Source organism: Triturus cristatus, chromosome 2_1, assembly GCF_964204655.1.
Source record: "Triturus cristatus chromosome 2_1, aTriCri1.1, whole genome shotgun sequence".
Lineage (NCBI taxonomy): Eukaryota > Metazoa > Chordata > Amphibia > Caudata > Salamandridae > Triturus > Triturus cristatus.
In genome coordinates this window covers 240,999,810-241,013,165 of record NC_140581.1, presented here as the reverse complement: position 1 = coordinate 241,013,165, position 13,356 = coordinate 240,999,810, and positions in this window count along the sequence as shown.

Here is a 13,356-nt window from a genome sequence, read left to right as displayed (position 1 = left end):
AATGTGTTAAAATGTCAATGTTCAAGAAAAGATGCTAACTTTAAATGTGAGCATTAAAAATGGTGGTGTTCTTGCCTGGGCCTAATGTGAACAAATGATACCTTTTCTCATGGTATTGGAATTGAATTTGAATATAGAAATTTCCTTTATGGCACAATTCTTGCTGTATTATTACAATATTAACTTTGATTTTGACAAATATGGTATTGTATTTTATAATCAAATATCAACTGATGGATTATTTTACCTTTTAATGTTGAGATGTAAAGATTAATGCTTAATAAATAAAATATGAAAAGCTAAAAGAATTGAAAATACAACTCTGTAACTCATATTAATTACTCTTTATTGACTCAAGTAAAGGGCATTTACAATTTAACATGTTATTGGACTAAGGAAATGATCCCTCCTTCTTTTTTTCTTTTACAAAAAACAAAGGTTCATAGGGCCAGTGGTGAGGTTATCTAATGATTTGACCTGAAGATTAAGGTATAGAAAATTGTGGTCCCTCAAAAGGGACACTCGCTGATTTTTGGTGGCTGCTCCATTAATTGGTACTTAATTTCTAGTTCTGAGTCTGCCTCTAATCCTCTGGCCCTGACTGACTGACTGGAGAGCTACTTTTATATAGCTCATACAGTAAAAAGAAAATCTCTTTACAGTCTTTAGATGGCCGGATATGGGATTAGGAAATGTCGGGAATAAACAGTGATTACCATTAACTAATTAAGGAGTCATCAAAATAAAATACCACCGCTAATGTAAAATGTGGTTAGGAAGGTTTGAGGCACCACATTCAAAGCACTTTTTAAATAGAAGCTGGCATAACAAGACCTAAGAGGCAGAAAGAGCAACTTATCATAAGTTCAGAAACGATGGCACACACTTAGAGGTTAGTAAAACCTATAAATGTATTGCAGCTCACCTAAAATTGATTTTATAAATTTATTTGGGATATAAAATAGCACTCATGGTAGGAAAGAGACATGTTAGGTTCACCTATTTCTAAGATGAATGGCCTGCCTCTTGTCTATTGGGTTATTTATTTGTGCAAAACTGGGCTAGGCAACTGCATGGGGAGGGCACTGTTTGGAGAGCATTTGAGTGGGCTATATTGTATGTTTTGACACAGATAGCTCTGGCTCCTTTCTGCAAAGATACAGCAAGACACAAACTCAAACTACAAAAGAAGATTTCATAGTGACTGTTATTGCAAAAATGATCTTTGGTGCTGAGACTAACGTTTGGTCTAAACGGAGAAAAACAATGAACATAATTGTGAGAAACTGGGTTACTGGTTGAGGGGGGTGAAACCCTGCCAATAATTCTTGTCAGGTTGAAACACATGCAAACCGCAAATTTACCTATGCTTAAAGCCTGTGGTTGCTTGGCTCAAAAGCAGTCAGGCTTAACTTAGAGGCAACATGTAAAGTATTTTTGCAGCACTTCAAACAGTGATAAAATGAAAACGTAACACAAGAAAAATCCCACACTAATTTAGACGAATAAAGTAGAGTTTAATAAATGTTTGGTCATGACAACTACAAAAATCCAATCAGTAGACCTGGAGCTATGAAATTTTAAAGATTTAAGTGGAAATAGTGCTTAAAGCACAAAGCGCCAGCTTTAGTTATCTGGTCGTACCGGACCGGCACAAAATCATGAGTTCAGGCCAGCCATGATGGAGTACGAGCAGGATACAAGGACAAAGTTAGGGCTGCTGAACAAAGTACCTCAAATCCTGGTTGTGAAGTGTTGCGAGATCCCACATTGAGGATGCGTCACGCAGAGGCAGTTCCAATGAGCTGCAGGCAGCGTGGGCAGCAGAGTAGCAGTCCTTCTTGTAGTAGACCAGCACAGCAGTCCTTCTTCTGAGACTTCCACAGGTCCAGTTGTGTAATGAAGAGGTGGGTCTGAGGGACCACTATTTCAACTTGGTACCAACTTTGAAGTGGGAGAAGCTTCTAAAATCCTCCCTTTACAGAGGTCTCTGGAATTTCCTCCCTCCCTGCCCTGGCTCCAGCTTGTCTGGGGGCGCAAAAGACTAGTGTGAAACCCTTTGTGAGTGTGCTGAGGAAGAGTATTTGTGATGGAAAGTGTGGTAGGTGACAGCCGTCCCTCTATCAAGTCAGAAATGGCCCATCCTGCCAACACCTATTTCCTCTTTGTCTCACTGTCTGGGAGGAATACACAATGACTCGTTGCTAGCTACACCTAGCCATTTGACCCAGGATACAGGCTGCAGGCATCAAATGGTTGGGATAAGATAATGGCAAAAAACATTAAGAGGCATTTTCAGAATTGTGACTTAAAATCCAGCTTCACTATGAAAGAGAGTTTTAAATTACAATTCTTTAGAGACCAAACTCCACTTCATGCCTAGCCTAGGAGAGAGGCAAGGTTGCAGTAGTGAAAAATGAATGTAAGGGTTTTTCACTACCAGGACATGTAAAAGTTAAAACTACATGTCCTGCTTATTAAATGCACTACCCTAGGAGTGAAGTGACATATCTAATTAAAAGGAAGGTTTAGGCGTGCCAGAAAGGTTTATTTTGCCAAGGTCGAAATGGCAGTTTTAAAACTGCAAAGGCATGTTTAAAGTGCTACTTAAGTGGGTGGCACAATCAGTGCTGAAGACCCACTAATATCATTTAGTTTACAGACCCTGGGTACATGTAGTCCTACTTTACAAGAGACGCTTAGGTACATTAAATGTGCCAGTTGGGTGTAAGCCAATTTCACCATGTTTAAAGGAGAGACCTCAAGCACTTTTACACTAGTTAGCAATGGTAAGGTGTGCAAAGTCCTAAGGCCAACAAAAACAAATTCAGTAAAAACAGGAGGAGTAAGAAAAAAAGGTTAGGGTATGACCACCCCAATGCTCACAGGTCTAAGATCGGCCCCCCCAGCTGAAAGTAAGGAGAACTACCCAACCTCCTGGGAGTTCTCATCTCCAAGGCAGACGAACTTGAAGGGACAATCAGCATTGGTGTGGTCTGACCCAGGCCAGCGTTCCACCATAAAGTACACTCCCTGTAGGTATATTGACCACCTCCACAGTTTGGGATTTATACTCCTCATTTGAATTAGGCATCTGAGAGGCCTGTAGTCTGTCTGAACCCAGAAATGAGTCCCAAACAGGTATGGTCTCAGCTTCTTAAGTGCAATGACCACAGCAAAGGCCTCCCTTTAAATAATAGCACTCCACCTCTGTTGCAGAGGGACTAACCTGCTACTGATGAAGGCTCCAGGGTAGTCTAGGCCCTCCTCATTTAACTGTACTGAGACAGCCACTATGCCATGCTCTGAAGCGTCCGTCTGCACAAATGGAGAAGTCATGAGCCTTGAGTGCAGGTGCTGTACACATGGCATCCTTGAGGGTGTCAAAGGCTTTCTGACAAGCCTCTGATAACTTTTTGGGCTGCTTCTTGAAAATAAGCTCAGTCAAGGGGGCAACAATGGTGCCATATCCCTTAACAAACCTCCTGTAATATTCAGTGAGACCTAGGAAGGCCCTCACCTCAGTCTGAGTTTTTGGGGTTTGGAAAGCCAGGATAGTCTCAGGCTTGGTTTGGTGGGGATGCACCTTGCCCCTGCCCACCATGTGGCCCAAATATACAACAGTACCCTGTCCTATCTTGCACTTACTGGCCCACTGATAGTCAGGCCCACCTGCTGCAGGATCTGAAACCCTTCCTGGAGGTGGTACAGGTGTACCTTCCAGTTGGAACTGATGAAAGCTATGTCATCTAGGTAAGTGGCACAGAATGCCTTCCTCACTGCCAGTGCCCTGTTCTCCAACCTCAGGAAGGTGGAAGTGGCATTCTTTAAACCAAAGGGCATCACCTGAAACTGGAAGTGTCCTGCTATGGTCAAGAATGCTGACCTCTCTTTGGCCCCCTCAGTCAGAGCAATCTGCCAGTACCCTTATGTAAGATGAAAGTTACTGAGGAACTTACCAGAGAACAGCCTGTTGATGAGTTTTTCAGCCCAGAGGATGGGGTGAGCATCAGTCTTAGGGACAGAATTCAGTCTGCAGTAGTCCACACAGAACCTACGTTCTAGGAAGGCGCCCGGTGGGGCAGACTTGGGCATCAGCAAAACTAGGCTGGACCAGGGACTGTTGGAGGGCTCTTTCATCCCTCGTGCTAGCACGTTGGAGACATCCTGATTGATACTAGCTCTTACCTTGTCCGACAACCTGCAAATGTTGTTTTTAACAAGCATACTGTTCCAGTATCTATGTTTTGGGTACACACGTGTGTAATCCTAGGGATGAGGGAGAACAATGAGGCAAACAGGCTCAATACTTGGTGCCATTCCCTCTGCTATTCTAGAGTCAGAATAGGGGAGAGGTTGACTAACTCTACTGACCTGTCACTCTCCATGGAGGTTAGGAGGTTAGGGAGAGGTATGCTCTCTTCTTCCACCCTAATATCTGCCACTAGGAGAATGGCAACATCAGACCTCTCAAAGTGTGACTTGAGACAATAGGGAGCACCCTCTCAGTGGTCCTCCAGGTAGGTGGTCTTCCCCTTTAGGTCCTTCACCTCGTAGGAGACTTTCTATTTGTCTTGGAGACCTCTGAGCTCCACATGCTCCACCTTCTGACCAGGCTGGAACTCTTCTAGAGTGACCTTCTGGTTGTACTAGAATTTCATGACCTCTTGACTTGTATCAAGATTCTCCATAGCCTTCTTCCATGAGCTCTGCATCTGGTTGCAAAGAGCCAGCATGTAGCTGACTACATCCTGAGGTACATTCCTGGAAGCTTGATCCCAGGCCTCTCTCACTAGGCTGAGAGGTCCCCCAGCAGGGTGAAGGTAGAGGAGCTCAAATGGACTAAACTCAACTCCCTCCTGCAGTACCTGCCTGTAGGTGAATAGCAGGCATGGTAAGAGGACCTCCCACTTCGGCCTCCTGGGCTCAGGTATGCCCATAGTAATCCCTTTGAGGGTCTTGTAGAATCTCTCAACAAGCCCATTTGTTAGAGGAGATACGGTGTGGAGAACTTATAGGTTACCCCACAGTAATGGCACATGGACTTCATTTAAGCAGACATGCAGTTGGTACCTCCTTCAGACACCACTTCAATGGGGAGCCCCGTTCAGGTAAAAATCCCCATAAGCACCTGTGGCCACTGCAGGTGTAGTCACCGACTTCAGAAGGTAGGCCTCTGGGTACCTAGTGGCATGGTCCACCAAAACCAGGTTGAACCTATTGCCCAAGGCAGTTTTAGGGTCCAACAATGTTGCTGCATACTGTCTCAGAGGGAGTGCCACTGAAAGGCAAGGGAACCTGGGAGCCTTCGGCTTTGGCCCTGTTTTCCCACTGGCCTGGCAGGTGGGACAAAACCTACATAATGTATCGAAGGCTATCTTCATCTGGAGCAAATAGAAGTGGGGGACAAGCCTGGCAAAGATGGCCTGCCAAGCGTATGTCATAAGCCAACTTCAGTAGGAAGGGCATGTAACACTGGGAGACCACCTGCGTACAGGCTACCCCAGGTCCAGGACCCTTAGGCTCACTATACAGGAGGTCATTCTCCCAATAGATAAGGTGATCTCCAAAGGTATTACCTGCTGCATGAGCATCAGCTTCCTGCCTCAAGCCCTCTAGAGTTGGCCACTCTTTCTGCGCCTTGATGAACTCCTCCCTGGTGTGCCCACCCTCAACTTGTCATCTAGTAAGTTCAGGTAGGTATACTATGGTAGCAACATCCTCCCTGGACAGCTCAGGAGCGGCTCCCTCAGGTGCCCAATCAACTGATTTTGTGGGAGTGTCATGGTCTGGTCTGCTATGACCCTGCCTGTGATCTTCTTGGAGGCTGCCTGGGCCATTCTTCCAGGCTCCAGGCTGGCTTGACTCACCGTTTGGGCAGCTATGGACCGTGCAGTCCTACAGACCCTTTGAGACAAACTTAACATCTCCAGGTGTGACCTGAGCTCCACTTCCTTCCAGAGAGTGTGCTCTAGCTCATTGCCCAATGGACAATGTACAGGCATGGCAGGGCTCCATCAATCAATCAGGGGGCTTGTAAAGCATGGCTACTCACCCATGAGGGTCTCAAGGTGTTGGTCTGGTCTCACCACTCACCTGAAAACCCAGGAAATCGACAGGAGCGATGATTATTCCCCAACCCCTCAGAAACACTAATTGTAGTGACAGTGGTCTTGGCAAATATTCAAAGGGGGTGGGGATGGTTTCTGGGATGAGAGAGAGAGAGAGAAACAGAGAAAAAAAATTCTACTTGATTCTGCTATCTGGATTCTGCTATCTGGACCGGCCAGGGTGGTGTGTGCTGAATCTTTTACTTCTATTACACTTATTACTTGTTGTGTGTAAATAACATCTATAACCTTGTCCTTTTCCTATTCACCTTTTTCTGTTCTCTGCGAAGTTCTCATGGGCTGTTATTTTCTAGGCTTTCTTTTCTACAAGTGGAATTCTGTACTTTCTCCACTGGAAACAAGAGCAAACAATTCTGGTGAAAGCTACAGAAAACAACACTAACCTGAATTGTATTTTTCTAGTTGTAACTAAAGGTTTTTACCTTTGATCTTGTAAACTGTGCTGCCAATGCCCAATATTTGTCTAAAAGAAACGTACAGAAAACCTTCTTCTTTATCAACATTTGCATCGTAATGTACATCAGCTTTTACAAACAATGCCACATAATTATTTGGACTTCACTAGATTTCAAAACAGGAGTCCAGAGTCTCAATTGCTTTCTGGATTTAAAACGTGACCGTGAGCCTTTTAAGTAAACAGTTAAAAACGCGTGTTCAAAGTGAAGGCTCAGAAACAAAGTATCTCGTAATATCAGAAAGCCTTCCAAATAGAGGACTTAGCTGACAGTGTACATGCAGTCCCGCGCTGAAATCGGCTTTTACTTTCGCCGTGTTGCGTTCGGAAATTCCTGTGCCTGACAGCCGCTTTCCCGCGATGCAGCAATTCCTTGCGCCGCTCTTCTCAGTCCAGATGACAACGAAGTCAAGCGCGGCGATCTGGGCTGACTTCTATTTATAGTTCAGCCCTAGGCGTTACCAGTCACGTTTTACCAAGCGTGACTGCAACGCGTACTCAAGTTCTTTAGGGCACGACCAACAACACGTGTTGCTTAAATAATTCAATTACTGGTGGCCCTTGTACCAAAAGAAAAATGCTAAGGAAAACATAAACATAAATGCTGAATCTTATAAAACAATGAAGCCAAAGATCTAAGTACTTCTGAGGAAGAAACGAACAATGTTGTATGACATACTGATGAAAATGACATGCCACCAAAGGGATTTACATGATTGAAACTTTTAGCTGATGTCAGCAGGCAAAGAGAACAAGACACTAAGTTAGTAGTAGTGTGATGATTCCTGACAGTCCTGCCCTGCAAAACCCCCGATACTGGGCGAGGCTTGGAGGGAAATTGATGCTGGAATTGCCTAATTAAACGAGGAGCATGGACTGAAGCAGCTGGTTCCCATGAATTATCCTCTGCACCATAACCTTTCCAGCTTAAAAGATAATATAGGATTCCACCTTCTCTTTTTTAATCTAAAACCTTGGCGACCTCATATTCCCAATGACCTTCAATTTTTACTGGAGGAGGAGGAGGCCCAATTCGAGTATCTTTAGCATAGGGTTGCAAAAGTGAAACGTGAAACACTGGATGAATGTGATAGTCTTTAGGCAGGGCGAGTTCTACAGTAACTGGATTGATCAGTTTTTTAATAGTGAATGGTCCTAGAAATCGGGGCTGTAATTTACAAGAACCTGCTAACCTGAAATTCCTAGATGACAGCCATACCTTGTCTCTCACAGCATAAATAGGAGTACACCTTCTGTGTTTGTCAGCTTGTTTTTTAACCTGTTGTTGGTATGTAACTAAAGGAGAGTGAGCTTCTTCTTGTATCCTATGAAGTTGAGCATGATGTGTGGAGACTGCTGGAATGGGATCTAAAGTTGAGTTCTGGGGTGAGGGTAACATTCTTGGGTGATAACCTAACAAGCAGAAAAAAGGAGATATGCCTGTTGCTGAATGGGTGGAATTATTATATACAAATTCAACCAATGGTAAGGCCTTGTCCCATTCTGTAGTAAAGGAAGAGGAATAACAATGTAATAGTTGCTCCATAGTCTGGTTTAGGCGTTCCGTCTGTCCATCTGTTTGTGGGTGATAGGCTGAGGAAAGACGTATATCTATGTTCATTGATGAGCAAAAACTATGCCAAAATTGTGACACGAATTGGGGTTCTCTATAAGAAACAATAGCCGTTGGAAGACCATGTAACTTAACTACATGTTGCATAAATAGTTCTGCCATGTTTTTTGCAGAAGGCATTCTCTTCAAGGGGACGAAATGGGCCGTTTTGGTTAAGTAATATATGACTACCCAAATGACAGTACAACCATTAGAAACAGGAAGATCGGTGACGAAATCCATGCTTATAATCTGCCATGGAGCAGATGGTATGGGCATAGATTGTAAATAACCCACTGGAGCTTGATGAGGGGTTTGGATTGTGCGCAGACGGGACAATTTTGAACGTAATTTTTGACATCATCAATGAGCTTAGGCCACCAGAAGAATCTTTGACACAAATCTATATTTTTCTTAACACCAGGGTGACCAGCGAAAACTAAATCAGGAGTCCAAGATAACACTGTTTGTTGTAATTCTTGAGTTGGAACATATAACAGGTTCTTATAATACAACAGTTCTCCTTTTTTAATCAAATCTGGTAACATGGGGGACTTATGTTGCGCTTTTTGTATTTGAGGTAAGAATTCTTGTGGAACGCAGAGGGCAACTATCTTTTCTTCAGGGATATTAGACTTTGTTTTATCAGTAACTGACTCATTATTGTGAAAGTTTAATCAGGACAAAGTGTCAGCCTTTTGTTGGTCCTTGCCAGGTCTGTATGTTATGATGAAATCAAATTCATAAAAGAACAGGAGCCAACGTAGTTGGCGTGGTGTTAGGGCTTTTACACTTTGGTAGAACTGTAAATTCCGATGATCAGAATAAATATTTACAGTATGGCGGGCCCCCAATAAGTGATGACGCCACTCTTGGAAAGCTAATTTAATTGCCAGTAACTCTATTTCTGCCACTGTGTAATTTTGTTCCGCAGGTAATAGACTTTTTGAAAAGTAAGCTACTGGATGGAGTTGACCTGTGCTTGGATCTCTTTGTGACAAGATAGCTCCTACTGCCACCAGGGAAGCGTCCGCTTCGACATAAAAGGGTTGTGTTGGATCTGGGTGATGTAAAATGGGAGCTTCTAAAATAGGGAAAGCTCCCTATCCGTTTTGTTTGAGACGATGTGGAGACGAAGGGACCTTTTTCCACACAATATGGGAGTGCCCCTAGATAGCAGACTACTGGATTAGAGTTATGAGAACACTATCTAAGGTGGTGGGGGAATCAATTCTGCCAGAGCCCAGATGTTGCCTGTTGAATGTTTGGAGTCCAAATGATCTCACGCGTCAGACGCAGGACTGGGTTACGCTAGGAATAATGTTGGCTAAGCGGAACATCGCGCAGAGATGGGGTGCGGAGGAGAGGCCGACGATCGCATCCTGGTGTAAAGACTTAGATGTAGCTATGTTGGCTGAAAAAACAGTATACGTTAATCGTGGGTGTCCGCGTAAATGGAATAAAGTATGGGGGGCGTGGAATGCATTTAGGGGATACATCTGTGAACCTCCTGGAGGGCCGCCGGAGGGAGGGTCAGGGACTGATTCGGACGAGGAGGTATAGAATCAAAGTATGTAATATCACTATATGTTGTAGTTTTTCAAGCTAAAATGTTACGAAGGAATGTAACGATAATCATTGATGGAATGCACTTCAACCGTGTGTCTAAGAAACGAAATATATTAAATTTTGATTGTATTAATAAGAAAAATACAAATAAATGTAAAAAAAATAAAAAAAATAAAAAAATGGGAGCTTCAGTGAGAGCTTTTTTAAGCAGCTGAAAGGCATTCCCGGCGGCGTCCGACCAGTGAAAACGCACCCCCTTTTTTAACAACTGTGTGATAGGAGAGACAGTGGCAGAAAAGTAAGGGATGAAGCGCAGGAAGAAATTGGCGAAACCTAAAAAAAATCTTTGGATGTCCTTCACAGATCCAGGAGTGTCCCACCTCAAAACAGCCTGCACCTTAGATTGGTCCATGGCTATCCCATGAGGTGAGATAACATAGCCCAAAAAATCAACAGTAGTGGCATGAAAAATACATTTGTTCAGTTTAACAAAAAGATGATTTTCTCGTAGACGTTGTAGAACTGCTCTAACATGTTCTACAGGGTCATCTGTGGAAGAAGAGTAAATCAGTATATCGTCAATGTAACAAATGACGCAAATGTCCAAGAAATCCTGCAGAAATTCGTTGATAAAAACTTTAAATACCGCAGGGGCATTGCAAAGTCCAAACAGCATCACAGTATATTCGAATAGCCCAAACTTGGTTCTAAATGCCGGTTTCCACTCATCCCCATCCTTTACCCTGATAATGTGATAAGCACCTCTCAGGTCCAATTTCGTGAATATGGTGGAATTACGCACCTGATCTAGGAGAACGGGAATGAGAGGAAAAGGGTATCAATTTTTTACTGTGACTTTGTTAATGGCTCTATAATCAATGCATGCCCTGAGCTCGTTGTTTTTCTTCGGAATGAAGAAAAGAGGAGAACTCACTGGAGATGTCGAATGACAAATAAAGCCCTTTAACAACAAATCGTCAAGGTATTCTCGTAAGTAGCGGGTTTCTGCCTCGGACAGGGCATAGACTCTACTGCAAGGAAGAGTAGCTCCTGGGACCAGGTCAATCCGACAGTCATAAGACCGATGTGGAGGTAGTTGAGAGGCCTGAACTTCTGAAAAAACATCATGGTAATCTTCATACTCTTGTGGTAAACTGGGGGTTTTAGTCTCAGTGTGATCCAGGACAGATGCACTATGCAAAGGTGTTATGGGTTGTTGCCGCTGTTGATAACAACAGATTGGCTCCAAATATTGGAGTGTCAATTAGGTCGAACTGAATTTGTTCAGAATGACCATCGGCACAAACCATGGTCAAGGGACTAGTTTGGAATTGTATCAGACCAGAGGTCAATTCGGATCCATCAACTGCTCGAACCTGTTCTGGAACAGCCTTTGGTACGGTAGCAATACTTAAAGTTTTAGCTAAACCTATATCCAGGAAATTGCCTGTAGCTCCCAAGTCAAGAAGTATTTGAATTACTTTTCTGGTTTGGGCGACTAAAATTAAAGTAACAATAAGCGTTAAATGTTGAGGAGTAGGTAAGACGGTATTTGCCAAATGATGAGAGGAGATCCTATTATCAGAACTACTCGTGGTCTCTTTCCTTACCGGGCTGCCAAGTTTTCTGAATTTTCTGAATGCTCTACACATGTGTCGGTATTCCCTATCACTTTTTGTGGTGTACTCGGTCTACTTGAACATTCTCGAGCAAAGTGCCCAGGTTTTCCGCAATAAAGACAGAGTTTTAACCGTCTTCTACAATCCTTTTCATCTTTGGAAAGTGGCCCACGGATACTCCCGATTTGCATTGGCTTAGATGTATCAGTGTTAGGCTGAGAGATCTCTTTTTTCTCTTGTTTGAGAAAAACCAACCTAGAGGAATCACCACAAGCTTTTTCGCCTTTGCGTTCTCCCAAACGATGATCTAAGCGGATGACTAGGTCTATGAATTCAGAGCAGTCGCTATGTAGGTCCACGATTTGAGCAAGAATATCTTTTAACTCATCACGTAAACCCCTATAAAACAAGGAAGTACGTTTTTCAGCAGGCCATTCTGTCTCCGCAATGAGTCGGTTAAAGGCCGTAATGTATGTTAACAAATCCTTGTTACCCTGTCGCAAATTTAATAACTCATTATCACTAGACTGAATAAAGTGATGTTTAGCAAACAACTTTCTCATTTCTTCTTTAAATCGAGGGAAGTTATGTAGTAAAGGATTGTTTTTTCCACAAATGGGATAGACCAAGTAGTGGCTACTCCACCCAAGTAGGATAAAATAAAGGCCACCTTAGTTGAATCAGAAGGGAAAGCCGCCGGGCGACACAAGAAATGTAATTGCCATTGATTCATGAATATATCATATTTGCTATTGTCTCCTAAGAAACATTACGGAGGTGCCAATGGAACTGGAGTGGGTGTGGTAACGGAGACGTTAACTGGTTGAACAGTAGAGGAATCTGGAGATGGTGAACCGAAGGTAAATCTAGGGGGTTGAACAACGCCCTTAGGCCTTAGTGCACTATCATCCCAAGGCCTATCCCGCAGCTTGTACCGCTGTAGATCAGTCGTTAATTGAGAGTTTTCATGTTTTAATGAAGCAACTTCCTGTTGCAAATCTGTGAGTATTCTGGTTAGTTCTTGCATAGAGACTGAGCCCTGATCTAAAGTGCTATCAGTGGGAGAATCCATCGCCCAAGTCAATATTATTTTTTGTGGCTTGACTTTCAGTTGGTCTGGTCTCACCACTCACCTGAAAATCCAGGAAATCGACAGGAGCGATGATTATTCCCCAACCCCCTCTGAATATCTCTCAGAAACACTAATTGTAGTGACAGTGGCCCTGGCAAATATTCAAGGGGGGAAAGGGTTTCTGGGAAGAGAGAGAGAGAGAGAGAGAGAAACAGAGAAAAAATGTTCTACTTGATTCTGCTATCTGGATTCTGCTATCTGGACCTGCCAGGATGGTGTGTGCTGACTCTTTTACTTCTATTACACTAGAGAAGAAATAAAACTACATAAATATCGTCCTATTACTTGTTATGTGTAAATTACATCTATAACCTTGTCCTTTTCCTATTCACCTTTTTCTGTTCTCTGCGAAGTTCTCATGGGCTGTCATTTTCTAGGCTTTCTTTTCTATAAGTGGAATTCTGTACTTTCTCCGCTGGAAACAAGAGCAAACAATTCTGGTGAAAGCTACAGAAAACAACACCTACCTGAATTGTATTGTTCTAGTTGTAACTAAAGGTTTTTACCTTTGATCTTGTAAGCTGTGCTGCCAATGCCCAATATTTGTCTAAAAGAAACGTTCAGAAAACCTTCTTATTTATCAACATTTATATCGTAATGTACATCAGCTTTTACAAACAATGCCACATAATTATTTGGACTTCACTAGATTTCAAAACAAGAGTTCAGAGTCTCAATTGCTTTCTGGAATTAAAACGTGACCGTGAGCCTTTTAAGTAAACAGTTAAAAACACATGTTCAAAGTGAAGGCTCAGAAACAAAGTATCTCGTGAAATCGGAAATCCTTCCAAATAGAGGACTTAGCTGATAGTGTACATGCAGTCCCGTGCTGAAATCGG